The sequence below is a fragment of the Leptodactylus fuscus genome, chromosome 2 (genome assembly GCF_031893055.1).
Source record: "Leptodactylus fuscus isolate aLepFus1 chromosome 2, aLepFus1.hap2, whole genome shotgun sequence".
NCBI lineage: Eukaryota > Metazoa > Chordata > Amphibia > Anura > Leptodactylidae > Leptodactylus > Leptodactylus fuscus.
In genome coordinates, this window is record NC_134266.1 from 156,259,235 (window position 1) to 156,273,744 (window position 14,510).

The following is a 14,510-nucleotide window of genomic DNA, read 5'->3' on the forward strand; positions in this document are numbered from 1 at the left end:
CATCCTGTATAAACTGCACTGTACTACATTGCTTGATGTCATCATTAATAATTGTTATTGTAGTAGGGACATTAAGATACTGCCGCAGTCCCATTTACTGTACGCTAGGCCCTAGTTGCTTTTGCCATAGTACACCATTTAGGTTTATTTAATAAATTAGAAATACACATGCAGATATCATTTAGCATTAGTTACTATAGCTATACTTATACATTAAGTAGGTGGCATTGTAAAAATTAATTTAATCATATCTTAAATTTCACTTTAAAAGATCCTGCTGGGTAAGTTTTCTAGAACTATGTGTGGGAGTGAGATTTTTTTTTTTCCCTTCTGTTACCGGCATGTGAGTCACAGCTATGCAGATTGATGTAGACTGCACAAGGATGAGCAAGGTTATGGCAGCAAAAATGCAGAAATGTACAGTTTGCTATTCATGTTACTTACACATTCAAGGCTATACATTGTTCTTTCTGTTCTCTTTTGCTTGCAGACATTACAGTGGAAAAATCTAAAATGTCATTTACATAACATGCAAACTTTGCTTATTTTTTTTTCACAAACACCTGTAGTGTTAGTCACAGAACAACTAATCCTCTATTCTCTTATTAAAGTAGATTCACATTAAAGAGGCAAAACCAGTATGCCTTGAGATTTGCTGATTTGCACCATTATGTTAAAAGGGTTGTCCATCCCAAATTGACTTTTTTTTTTTTTTTTTTTTTTTTAATACTAATGACCTATCCACATATCAATGTGTTAACTGTTGTGGTCTGAACCCATATCCCACACAGATCAGCTATTCCAGCAGCCGATCAGTGCCATAAGTTGCTAGTGGATGGAGGGACAGGGGGCAGCCTTGTTCAGTTCATATCAGTGGTGCCGGTGAATTGCAACGTTGCTCCCCATCTACCAGCCGGGGGCTGCTGTGACAACTGAACTGTGAGGGCTTAAAGTATCAGACCACTGTTGATAGGTCACAAGTATGAAAAAATATTTTTAAGGCTGGGGTCTTACATGGAGTAAAAAAAAAAAAAAAGTACAGCAGACATGCTGTGATTTTTCATAATGGTTACGGTTTTGGAAACTGCAGCATGTCAATTACACCTATGGAAACACTGATGGTTTCCCTATGGGTATAATAGAAGCAGAAAGTCCATAGAGGAAACCTCTGTGGACTTTCTGTGAAAAGCGCTGCAGGGAAAACCTCCATTTTTTTTTTTCTGCGGCCTGCTACTTGGGGCCTTAGCTTAAATGACGTGACTTTACCAGCATCTTATTCTTCAAATATCAGGTGATGTCAGTGCTGACATGTGCACGTAGGCTCTTTGATTCTTTTATTTTTTTTTAAAGTAAATCTATCTTGGGCTAAGGCCCCACGGGCCGTAATCGCAGCGTGAAAGCACTGCGGAAAGAACCACTGCGTGATCGCATTGCGGTTCTTTCCGCAGCGCTTTGAAGAGAAGTTCAGAGTTTTCCTCTGTGGACTTTCTCTTCCCATAATATCTACGGGAAAGCCGATATAAATGACATGCTGCGATTCGCAAAGCCGCAATGGCTTTGCAAATTGCAGCGTGTCCGCACTGCGTTTTTTTCCGCAAAGTGGGCATGGGATTCGCATGAATCCCATCCCCTTTGCTTGCACTGTACAACGCCGCGATTTTTCCCGCAGCGCAGACAATTGCGGCGTTTATGTCCCGGGGGGCCCCGGCCTTACAGATAAATGTAGAAATTGGTAAGGGGATTACTAGGACTTGGGCTCCATCAGTGTTCCAAAGTGTATATACAGTCCTATGAAAAAGTTTGGGCACCCCTATTAATCTTAATCATTTTTAGTTCTAAATATTTTGGTGTTTGCAACAGCCATTTCAGTTTGATATATCTAATAACTGATGGACACAGTAATATTTCAGGATTGAAATGAGGTTTATTGTACTAACAGAAAATGCGCAATATGCATTAAACCAAAATTTGACCGGTGCAAAAGTATGGGCACCCTTATCATTTTATTGATTTGAATACTCCTAACTACTTTTTACTGACTTACTGAAGCACAAAATTGGTTTTGTAACCTCAGTGAGCTTTGAACTTCATAGCCAGGTGTATCCAATCATGAGAAAAGGTATTTAAGGTGGCCAATTGCAAGTTGTTCTACTATTTGAATCTCCTCTGAAGAGTGGCATCATGGGCTACTCAAAACAACTCTCAAATGATCTGAAAACAAAGATTGTTCAACATAGTTGTTCAGCGGAAGGATACAAAAACTGTCTCAGAGATTTAACCTGTCAGTTTCCACTGTGAGGAACATAGTAAGGAAATGGAAGACCACTGGGACAGTTCTTGTTAAGCCCAGAAGTGGCAGGCCAAGAAAAATATCAGAAAGGCAGAGAAGAAGAATGGTGAGAACAGTCAAGGACAATCCACAGACCACCTCCAAAGAGCTGCAGCATCATCTTGCTGCAGATAGTGTCACTGTGCATCGGTCAACTATACAGCGCACTTTGCACAAATAGAAGCTGTATGGGAGAGTGATGAGAAAGAAGCCGTTTCTGCACGTACGCCACAAATAGAGTTGCCTGAGGTATGAAAAAGCACATTTGGACAAGGCAGCTTCATTTTGGAAACAAAAATTGAGTTGTTTGGTTATAAAAAAAGGCGTTATGCATGGCGTCCAAAAAGAAACAGCATTCCAAGAAAAATACATGCTACCCACTGTAAAATTTGGTGGAGGTTCCATCATGCTTTGGGGCTGTGTGGCCAATGCCGGCATCGGGAATCTTGTTAAAGTTGAGGGTCGCATGGATTCCACTCAGTATCAGCAGATTCTTGAGAATAATGTTCAAGAATCAGTGACAAAGTTGAAGTTACGCCGGGGATAGATATTTCAGCAAGACAATGATCCAAAACACCGCTCCAAATCCTCAGGCATTCATGCAGAGGAACAATTACAATGTTCTGGAATGGCCATCCCAGTCCCCAGACCTGAATATCATTGAACATCTGTGGGATGATTTGAAGCGGGCTGTCCATGCTCGGCGACCATCTAACTTAACTGAACTTGAATTGTTTGTCCAAAATACCTTTATCCAGGATCCAGGAACTGATTAAAAGCTACAGGAAGCGACTAGAGGCTGTTATCTTTGCAAAAGGAGGATCTAGTAAATATTAATGTCACTTTTCTGTAGAGGTGCCCATACTTTTGCACCGGTCAAATTTTGGTTTAATGCATATTGCGCATTTTCTGTTAGTACAATAAACCTCATTTCAATCCTGAAATATTACTGTGTCCATCAGTTATTAGATATCAAACTGAAATGGCTGTTGCAAATACCAAAATATTTAGCACTAAAAATGATTAAGATTAATAGGGGTGCCCAAACTTTTTCATAGGACTGTATTGATTACCAGGTTATACTGAGTCTTTATTACTAGTTGGTCATGCTAGAATTTTAATGTTCCAGTATGTATTTATTATTTTCTAGTTCCCAGCTCAGCAGTCACTTGATCATTGGGTGCTGGGAATTGCTGGCCCCCTCTATACCTGGAGGGAATATTTTCCCAGATACAAAAAAGGGGAAAAAAGCAAAACCATAAAATCAAGCCCTATGTATCACTGGAAAAATACACAAAAATTTGAATAACCCAAATGAAAAAAATGTTGGCTTCTAAAATGCTTGAACAAAAAAAACTTGAAAATGTGACTGGCCATAAACCAGGGGAAATGTCTTGGTCATGAAGTAGTTAAACTCTGTTTCCATATTTACTCTATTCTTCTATGTAAATGGAAATCAGGGTTACGCCCCCAAAATCAGAGCAGGCAACCCTTGGTGTGACCTGTCAGGCTCAACAGAATTTTTTCCTACAAAAGTGGAGCTGACTTAAAACTTGTCTTTTTTGTAATTGGACACTTGCAACATTTTGGTGTAAATGAAACAAAGTTATCAGCATTACTAATAACACATCATTAAGAGAAGTAACTATTGGGCAGAAATTCAGTCTGTATACTGTTGGGGAAGAAAAAGGTTTGTAATGCACAAGAAATAGACTGAAGTTTGAATCCAGATCCCCTGCAAGAGTCCTGTGCAGGACGTGCTTGCTCATTTGTACTTTATGCAAAGCAACATGGTGCTATATTAAATCCAAGGAATATGGAGTCTTGTATGAATGTGACAGGATTCATAGAAAATAAAGGTCATAAAGATTGTATCCAAGGTATGCACAGTGACTATAGTATAGTGTGAACTATAGATCAGGCTAGAATCACATCTGCACCAGAGTCTTTGTTGGAGAGACTGCCACAGAAATTTCCAAAAATCAGCAGAGAGAAAAGTGCTGCACTCTGGATTATAGTCTATGGAGTCCATGGGTGACTGCTGTTTTAGCAGTCTGGCTGTCTGATCTGAATGATGGAGAGCACAGCACAGGTGTGAACATAGCCTAATAAAAAACGTTTCAAAAGGGTTCTCCAGTCTAGCAGGTACTTTTTGACAGTTTAGTTTTTTCCACAAATACAACCATATTTACATTTCTAGTCAATTAAGAGTTTTGGAGCGTTTTAAATATTTTTTTTAGGTGGTCACTGTCTTTTGTCACGACAGTGTATATGACCATGAATACAGGAACTTTCTTTGCTCTGTGACTTGTCAGAAACCAGCCATGACGTCCTTACTGTGGCCAGGTTATCAGGCAGGGACACTACATGCTCTGGAAGATAACTTGGCCACAATAATCTATGGCTGGGTTTCTGACAAGTGTCAGATAATAGAAAGTTCCTACATTCATAGTCCTATCCATTGGCAAAGACAAAAGGCTGTCACCACTAAGTTGGTTAGGGAAAAAATCTGTAAAACTTTGCAAAATGTTTAATTACGCATATCTGTTTAACTTTTAATTGTCTACAAATGTAACTATGGCTATGTTTATGGGAAGCCCCCTATAAGTTGATAACAAATTGTCCCTCTACTGGGACCTTCAGCAATTAGGCTAGGTTCACACTACCGTTATTTAAAGAGGACCTTTCACCACCAGTTCCTAGCATCTGTCAATAGGCACTGATTCTCGCAAAATTTAAAATTTTTACTCTAGCCCCCACCGTCCCCGAGTAATCAATGTTATTGGTTTTGGTGTCTGATCTACTATTTAGTCTCTGTACTGTCAGGGGACAGTGTCAGGCAGAAGCAGGCAAGGTGTGTGCCCAAACAGCAGTTTAAGCCCTCATATATGACCTTGTTGTACTCTGTATACCCCACATAATAATGTCATATGTGAGTATAAAATGCTGTTTGGACACTGTAGAAGGGTAGGTGTGCCATTGGGTTTTTGACCCACAGATTTGGACAGTTTGGATTTTGGATGCCATGCCACTTTTACAGATCACCTGAAATGTTACCCCTTTTTGTAAACTGCAACCCTCCAAGAATTTATCCAGGTGTGTACTGAGTATTTTTATCCCCAAGTGTTGCATTCATGTCTTTTCCAGAAAGGAATGTGTATTTGAAAATTGCAGTTTTTCCAGAAATAATTAATTTCAGTGTGCAAGATTTTGTCAGAGATGAACATGCACAAGAGAGCTGGTGGAACCTTGTGAATATGTTAATAACTGCTGTGCACCTAATGACATTGTTAGATATTTGGTTCCAGTTATTTTTCAATTAATTGCCAAGCCCTAGTCTGAGTATATTTAGCTGTGCCCTTTTATAAGGCCACGCCCCTTGAAAAGGACATTCCTACTTTTGCTGTAAAATACCATTTGCAGATCACTTTGTGGTAGGCTCTCCCAGGTTGAAGTCTTATGTATTTTCCTGTGATTGACATACGTAAGGGTGTCACCATTTAGCAAGCGAATACTTGTTTTTTAGGAGATGAAATCTTATGCGGGACCTAAAACTATCATTTGTTGCTCATACTGTACAAATGCAAACTGGAGCAGCCATGGTTGTTGCATGTAAATGCAGCCAACTACACTACAATGGTTGGACACCAACTTGCCTAGGAAAAATCTATCCATATAACTACCCTGTTCTTTAGTTCTATCATTGGGAAAAGTCATTTTTAGCGAAGCACATATTTGCATAGCCTTTAGAAAGGCTATTCCACACCTACCTTTTTGTATGTAAATCATCTCAGTAGTTTTTGAATGATACCGTTTTTTATTCATATGCTAATTAGCCTCCTCCATGCACTCCAGAAGTGTCTGCTATTCTCTATGTGTGTGAGAGCAGAGAGGCTGCTGATGACTCTTCTCCCTGCTATCACACACATAGAGAAAAGCAGAGGGTGCACACAGACACTTCCGGAGTGCATGAATAAAAATGGCCTCATTCAAAAACTGAGACGATTTACATACAAAAGGTATCTGCGAAATAGCCTTTCTAAAGGCAATGCAAGTATGTGCGTAGCTAAAAATGACTTCTCTCAATGATAGAGCCCCTTTGAGGCCCCACTTACAAGGGTCAAGGCAGCTCTATAGATATAAATGAATTGTTCATCTCCACATTGTTTTCATTTACCAGCATGGTGGTGTGCTGCTTAAAGTGATTTTTTTTTGTGATGCCAAAGAGATACTTTGTGTGTTTCTCAATGTAGACCTAAAGCTGCTGCACAGTATGACCTATTCTATGATTGAGTCATGATATTACACAGGATTTGTAAAGTGCAGCGCCATGAATACATCCAATGAGTTGAGGTTAGTGGAGCAATCTGATAAGGGCTAGCTATGACTGCAGTGCTAAGCGCCACATGTCTGCTTCAACGTTTACCATCTGCCTAACCTAGACATTCTCTTGTGTGCACTTATAGGTGTAGATATTAATTCCACCCCAAAGATCAATATGGGAGTAGGAAAATTAGAGCTTTCCTTTTGGCAGATGCAGCAGGATCTAGAGCCACAAAAGGCAATCCTTGTGACATGCTTTATGGTTTTATGCTGATTTTAAAACCATCTTGTACTGTAGGTATACATACAGCTTTATATACACAATATATTACGTAATGTAAAGACAATAGGATTTTAAGGGTATTTCCAAATTATATACTAATTTGCATACAAATAGATCTTGAATTGAAATGTTAAGAGGCGTCACATGAGGCAATATAGGGTCAGGCTGTCTGAAAGATCTGAGCCAGAAATAAGTGTAAAGGCGCCTCGGTTTCCCTAAATTCACACACAGCAATGTAGTCATGGCTTGTGTAGTGAACTTTGTATCAAGCAATTTCCCAGCCAGCAAACACACATACACAATTGTTCAGAACATAACATGAAGGTGTCGATACAAAGAGTAAGGGTAAGTTCACACCGGGTGTTTTGGTCAGGATTTTGAGGCCTTATCCACCTCTAAATTCTGACCAAAAAGATTTCAATGGGAGCCGGTCAGTTCTTTTTTTCCGGGAGCCGTTTCTTCCGGCTCCTGGAAAAAATAAGCGACATGCTCATTCTTCAGGCCGATTCTCCTTGCGATTCGGCCTGAAGACACTCCCTCCTCCCGACTAAGCCCATTCATTGGGCCTAATCTGGAGCGGAGTGCACGACTGGATGATAGTGCAGTCACGGCTACCCATATTTGGTCCGGAACCTGAGATGGTCTCCGCCACAGGTTCCGGACCAAAAAACCCATGTGAACTTACCCTCACACCACTGAACAGTTAGCATAGGGTCATACTGTGGAGATTGTAACTCCACTCCGCCCGCAGTACAAGCCCTATTACCTAACACAAATAGAATATCTGTCTCCAAGTACACGTCAACAGAAGTCGCATTGACGTCCGTTAGAACGTTTTTTACGCGTTGAAAAAGCCTCATGCAGGAGACTTTTCTTGCATTTCAACACTTAAACTTCATTCCGCCACTTCCTTAGCCCCTGTCACAACTTCTCCATCACAACCCCTTGTAGTCATTCACCATACTATTTACTGCTGATGTCTGCACATAATATATGGCACCGGATCCCCACAGTGTGAAACAGTAGAACAAGGGCCAAAACCACCAGGTTTCTGCTGTTGCTTTGCAGTATTATCACACACACACACACACACACACACACACACAGTCCCTGAATAACACAAGTTAAAAAAGGACATTTCCTATTTCTATCTGTTCTTCCAGCCTGGTGGACCAATACAAGCCTATGGTACTGTTTTTATTGTCTTTTTTCATATAATGTATTAGTTTCATGGATGTTAACTATAAATCAGTGGTTGGATAAAAAAATAAATACCATTGCAGTTTGTGCAATTATTCAGCAGACAGCTATATTCACACAACTGTATCTGTTTCTCACTCATGAAAAATGAGTGAATTAGTGACAATATCCTATGTGCATCTGTTTTGCATCTGTTCCATGTCCATTTCTGACAGCTAATTGTCATCTGTTTTGCATCCTTTTATCAACGGACCGTTGAAAATGGACAAATTTAATTGGTCTTTTTAATAGGACAGGAATAGGATTTGTCCTCAGTGATCGAAGCTTCAAGACGATCCCCAAAATGATATGATTAACAGCTATCAGAATATGGTGACTAAAATAAAAAATTTTTTTGCATTTTTCAAAGTTTTGGATTTTTATAAATGTATTGTGTGGAGAATCGCTCAAGTAGACGCTCGGTAGCAGTGCAGGAAACAGGGACACAGGCACTGGATTGCACACAAGTTCAGGCTTTATTCACTTGTAGTGCATTCACTGCCTATGCAAAGGCACAAATAACCAAAACAAAACCCTTCTCAGCTGAGAAACTAACTTAAACATAAGGAAACTTTACCCTGACTATACAGGAGACTGACCACCAGTTTCCCACCTTGGCAACAAGAACGGGTGGCACAGTACCTGCTATGGAGGATCGGGCTGGATAGGTCAGCTATGTCATTGTGGTGCCACACTGCTAGTCTTCACACAGATTATTATTAGGCCTTGAGTAGTTAGCTGACCTTCCTGGTGTGGGTCTTTACCATACACCCTTTATGTGCATGGCTGGAATATACTTGTCTTCTCAGACCACACCCTTTACTCTCTCACATGTGACATAATGAAAAACTGTACAAATTTTGACCCAAAAGATGAGATATATGTATCTGGAAAGTCATTTTTACCACACAATGAGCACCGTAAAAACTAGATCCTAAATTTGCTATATATGAAAGTTATAGAAATAATGTCCATGCTTAAATAGTGATCTCTTAGTAATGTTATACCTACATGTAATTTATTTTTATTACTGTAAACTTTTTACTCCTGTGACTAAAAATACTAAAAAAATTATAAGAGTATTTTTACACTTTTTTCTTTTTTTAAAATACAGATATACGCCTATATAGTACAATGATGCATACCAATTTATGACGAAGTGGTATAGGAATCTACCTATGCAGGTTGCCCAAATCAGCATCTGGCTACTACTTAAAGGGAGTCTGTCAGCACATAATTGAGATATAAACTAATCACAGTACCTTGTAGAGTTGTCAGCACAGTTTACAATGATGTATTTCTTATTCACAACCACTGCTCCATTTGTGTAAAAACCGCCCTTTTATTCCTATGCAGATGGGCAGAAAAGGGCTTTAGGGGCGTTGCGGTACGGTCAGCAAGCATGGACGCAAAACTGGACAGGAATAGGACCTGTCCTGAGTTTTGCAGCAAGGACTATAGAATTGAATGGGTCAGTGTGCTATATCGGAAAACCCAGATAGCACACTGAACTTGGACACGGTCATGTGCATGGGTCCTTAATACAGGAACCTTCTGCCACAAAGTGTGCTCTATGTGGGCATAACCTGAGAGGGAATTGATATTTGGCATTTGCTGCAGAAATTTTTCTCAAACATGAAATTATTAATGTAAGTAGGGTCTGCAGAAAACTGAGTATTTGCCACCAAAACAACCACATTCAGATTAGTAGAACTAATTTTTGATTGCATAAATTTCTGCAACAAATCTGCCTTGTGTGAATCCAGTCAGCTACAAGGGACAGTACATTGCCTGCGAAAACAGACAAAATTTGCAGTGGGAAGAGCTTAAAAGGCTGATACAGGTGAGTATTGAATATCCATTTTGTACGTTCTCCATGGTATTTTTAGAGAAACTCTGCTTTATGTATCTTTTCGTTAGATCCACATCTTTCTCTCACGGTCTAAGGATTATTTGGATTTGTCCTCTGAAATCATTTCAGTTCTTGTAAATGAAAAGCTGGTTCCCAAACACATCCTACACAGTCTAGACCAAGCTTCTGTTCTCTATAAAACAAAGCAGGAGCATGTTTACTCAGTTCCTAAAGTACAGCTCATTGCCAGCATGAGCCATGGTCTCTTTTTCTAAGCAGTCTACAGTATATGGCAGAAAAGAAAGCGCTTTGTTTGGATGATGTGAGTGTCATGTAAATATTTGAAAAGCTCTTGCCCAATCTATTCAATCCTCATAAAAATATTACATGTTGTTTCAACGTCTTACAGTTTACACAAAGAACGTATGGTACCGTATATACTCCTGAGCATATAGAATGGAACATGATGGCGGATACTAGGATTGTATTTACAAATGAACCCACCCACTCAAACATTTAGCACTTTGTGAAAAGCAGAAGTCTCTAGAAGTAGCTACATTTCTGACTTCCATCTTACTAGTCAAATTACATTCTTCTTTCTCTTGGCGAAGGGTTAAATGATAAAATCAGGAGAGAATGGATTGGCTGCTTTTTTTGTTGCAGAGTTTACTGCAATTTCTTTTTAATCCAAAACAGAGTGGCTATAAAGAATGGGAAATATATAGGAAATACTTATATTACTTCCTCCTGTTCAATCCACTCTGGGCTTTGGCTCAAAGTCACAGCAAAATCTGCAACAAAATGTGCAGCGGTTTACAGCACCTAAAAAGTGGATGGGATTCTGGCTAATCTCATCCACACATTGCAGAAAAAATCTGTAGCAGAAAAGCTGCGTTTTCAAAAACAACTGCATTTCTGAAAATCGTAGCATGTCATTTATACCTGCTGAAATTCTGTCGTTTTTCATATTGGTTTCCATCGCACTTTTTTACGCAACTTTTTTTGTTGCTCTTTACTGCGTGGGGACTTGGCCTCAAGGAATTTTCCAGTCTTATAAAATTTAGCCTATTTGAGTTTGACTTCTGGGACTCATACCAATCTTGAGAATGGAGGGAATATAGGGCTGATTAAAAGCCCCATTCATTTCTATGGACCCATGCACATGACCATGAATTACATAATTAGGGTGGGTTCACACCTGCGCCCGAACTCCGTTATGCAGGTTTCTGTATCCTGTCCGAGAAACTGAGCAAGAGATGGAAACCGGCAGGCAATTTTCAAACCCATTCATTTGAATGGATTTGAAAAGTGCCCGGCCATGAGCGCCTGTGAGCGTTTTGTGCTCTCCACAGCGAAAGTTGTTTTTCTTTTAACCGGACATGCAGGACTTTGTGTCCGATTAAAAAAAAACCAAAACAACGGTTTCGCCGCAGAGAGCACAAAACGCTCACGGGTGCTCACCATCGGGCACTGAAGGCAGGTTTCTGTCTTCTGCCAGCAGAAAACGGAAACCTGTATAACAGAGTTCGGGTGCGGGTATGAACCTGCCCTAACGTGTGTGGGCCGACAGTCTATGCTGCAAAATATGGAACAGTTCCTATCACTGACCAATTTTAGCGTCCATGCCTCCACGCCTCCTAAACCTATCGTTATATACGAGCGCTTCCTTTTGAAATCAGTGGGCTCTGTTTTGAAGCGCCACGCTCTGACACGTGTATACGTGTCTAAATGAGTGGCGCACTTACGCCGTGTGAAGGGGCCCTTAGCACGCTTATTCTCAGGATTGTTGGGTTTCATTTAAGAAAACAGTAACAGTAAGTGATAGTAAATTTCATAGAAGTTTCTAGCTGCAGCCTGAAGAACCAGATCACCTGCAATTTGCTGTTACATATATATCTACCTCTTGTAAGGTAATCATACTTGGCTTTTCCCACAGGCGGCTATGAAAGAATGTAAAGTGTGTTCAAGGCTAAGGCGCCATGTTGTGGAAACGCTGCCTTGTTTGTTGTTGCATCTTTTGCTGCATTTTTTCTGAGCCATAGCCAAGAATGGCTACAAAAAATATAAGCAATATATAAGAAGGACTTATACTTCTACCTTCTGCTCAATCCACTTCTGGCTTTGTCTCAAAGAAAAAAAAAAAAAAAAGCAGCAGCAAAATCGGTAGGTAGCAAAAAAAGCTGTGTTTCCGCAACATAGTGATAAAGGGCTTTTCTAGTTTTGTCCCCTGCTAGATCAACTGTTTCCTTGTGACGCTTCACTCGCCATACTTTTGATAGTGAGTGTGCGAGTACTGCATTGTTGCAGTATTGCCAGGGCCCCTATTTTTCGGTAATGTGTGGAATACACCACGTGAGGCCTCGGCCTTAGGTAGTAGACTAACATGGGATTCCAATATCTCAGCAGTAATGAATTGGTCATGGGAGGGAACACTCCCTTCCATATATATATATATATATATATATATATATATATATATATATATATATATATATATATATATTTTATTTATTTTTTACTATTTATTTATGTTGTCAAACTCAGTCTATTTTTAAAAGGACAAGGCAGTCACAGAGTTGGCTGCTGCTGGGGTTGGCAGAGATGAGCTACAGTCTTATGAAAAAGTTTGGGCGCCCCTATTAATCTTAATAATCTTTGTTTCATCAGTCCACAGGACCTTCTTCCAAAATGAAGCTGGCTTGTCCAAATGTGCTTTTGCATACCTCAGGTGACTCTGTTTGTGTCGTGCTGGCAGAAATGGCTTCTTTCTCATCACTCTCCCATACAGTCTCACTTTCTCCTTGTGCAAAGTGCGCTGTATTGTTGACCGATGCAGTGACACCATCTGCAGCAAGATGATGCTGTAGCTCTTTGGAGGTGGTCTGTGGATTGTCCTTGACTGTTCTCACCATTCTTCTTCTCTGCCTTTCTGATATTTTTCTTGGCCTGCCACTTCTGCGCTTAACAAGAACTGTCCCTGTGGTCTTCCATTTCCTTACTATGTTCCTCACAGTGGAAACTGACAGGTTAAATCTCTGAGACAACTTTTTGTATCCTTCCCCTGAACAACTATGTTGAACAATCTTTGTGTTCAGATCATTTGAGAGTTGTTTTGAGTAGCCCATGATGCCACTCTTCAGAGGAGATTCAAATAGGAGAACAACTTGCAATTGGCCACCTTAAATACCTTTTCTCATGATTGGATACACCTGGCTATGAAGTTCAAATCTCAGTGAGGTTACAAAACCAATTTTGTGCTTCAGTAAGTCAGTAAAAAGTAGTTTGGAGTATTCAAATCAATAAAATAATAAGGGTACCAACATTTTTGCACCAGTCAAATTTTGGTTTAATGCACATTGCACATTTTCTGTTAGTACAATAAACCTCATTTCAATCCTGAAATATTATTGTGTCCATTAGTTATTAGATATATCAAACTGAAATGGCTGTTGCAAACACCAAAATATTTAGAACTAAAAATGATTAAGATTAATAGGGGTGCCCAAACTTTTTCATAGGACTGTATATATGACCCATGGAGCAAGTGATCAATTCCTCTGCAGTGCCATTGTAGGTAAAATAAAACATTACACAGTTCCCTCTGAAATAAATGGTTTACCCATGTAAGGCCTCATGTACATGCCAGTGTGCTAGCGATGTTATTCACAGTTAGCACTAACCCATTAATTTCTATGGCGCCATACACATGACCATGTATTTTCACTGTCCGGTGTATGGGCTGTGTGTCGTGAACAAAACTTAGGACAGGTCCTATTCTTGTCCATTTTGCAGACCGTGCTCACGTGTGCATGTTGACCAATTCATATAACAAGTCCTCTAAATTGGAAAATGTTCTTTGCAGCTTATCTATATTGTGGTTCCTAGGTGAGGTTGCACAGGGACCACCCCCTCCATTATTAGCTCAGTTTTTCCCAAATACATTATTGAAAAATGGATATTTTAAGCAAAGTTACTCCTTTAAGTATATTTAAAATATACAAACAAAAGTGAGGTGAAGAAAGCCTAAGCCTGACAGTATATTTCAGTATACCTGAAATCAGAGCTATCTATGTGTTGTATATGAAAAAAACTTTAGACTAAGGCCCCATATTGTTGGACGCAGCAAATAGAAAAGTGCAGTGTAAACGCACCACGATTTTTTCCACAGTGTTTATGCTGCGTTTTTCTTGCCTTATAAATCAATATGTAAAATGCGAGTGTTGTCACAGATACATTTGACAAGCTGAGTGGATGGGAATAGTCCGAATCTTGTTCACTTTGCTGGTACTGTAAAACAAAGCGTATGGGGCCTTAGCCTTGAAGTACGTGATAAGTAGACTCTTAGTCCTTGAGATTCTGTAGGACACATTAAAAACCGATCAGAACAGAACTGTAATTCTGTGTTTGCCATGAATTTGTTGTGTCGCGTTTTAAACAACTTTGTGGGTGGAAATTTTACTAAAAGCACAATTTCTCTGTGACTG

At 39.7% G+C, this 14,510-nt stretch overlaps 1 protein-coding gene across 1 annotated transcript in view; it reads left to right on the forward strand.

The window, feature by feature from the left end:
- ATP2A3 (ATPase sarcoplasmic/endoplasmic reticulum Ca2+ transporting 3) overlaps window positions 1-14,510 on the forward strand; it is a 177,464-nt gene that overhangs the window by 54,691 nt on the left and 108,263 nt on the right. The window lies entirely within an intron of this gene.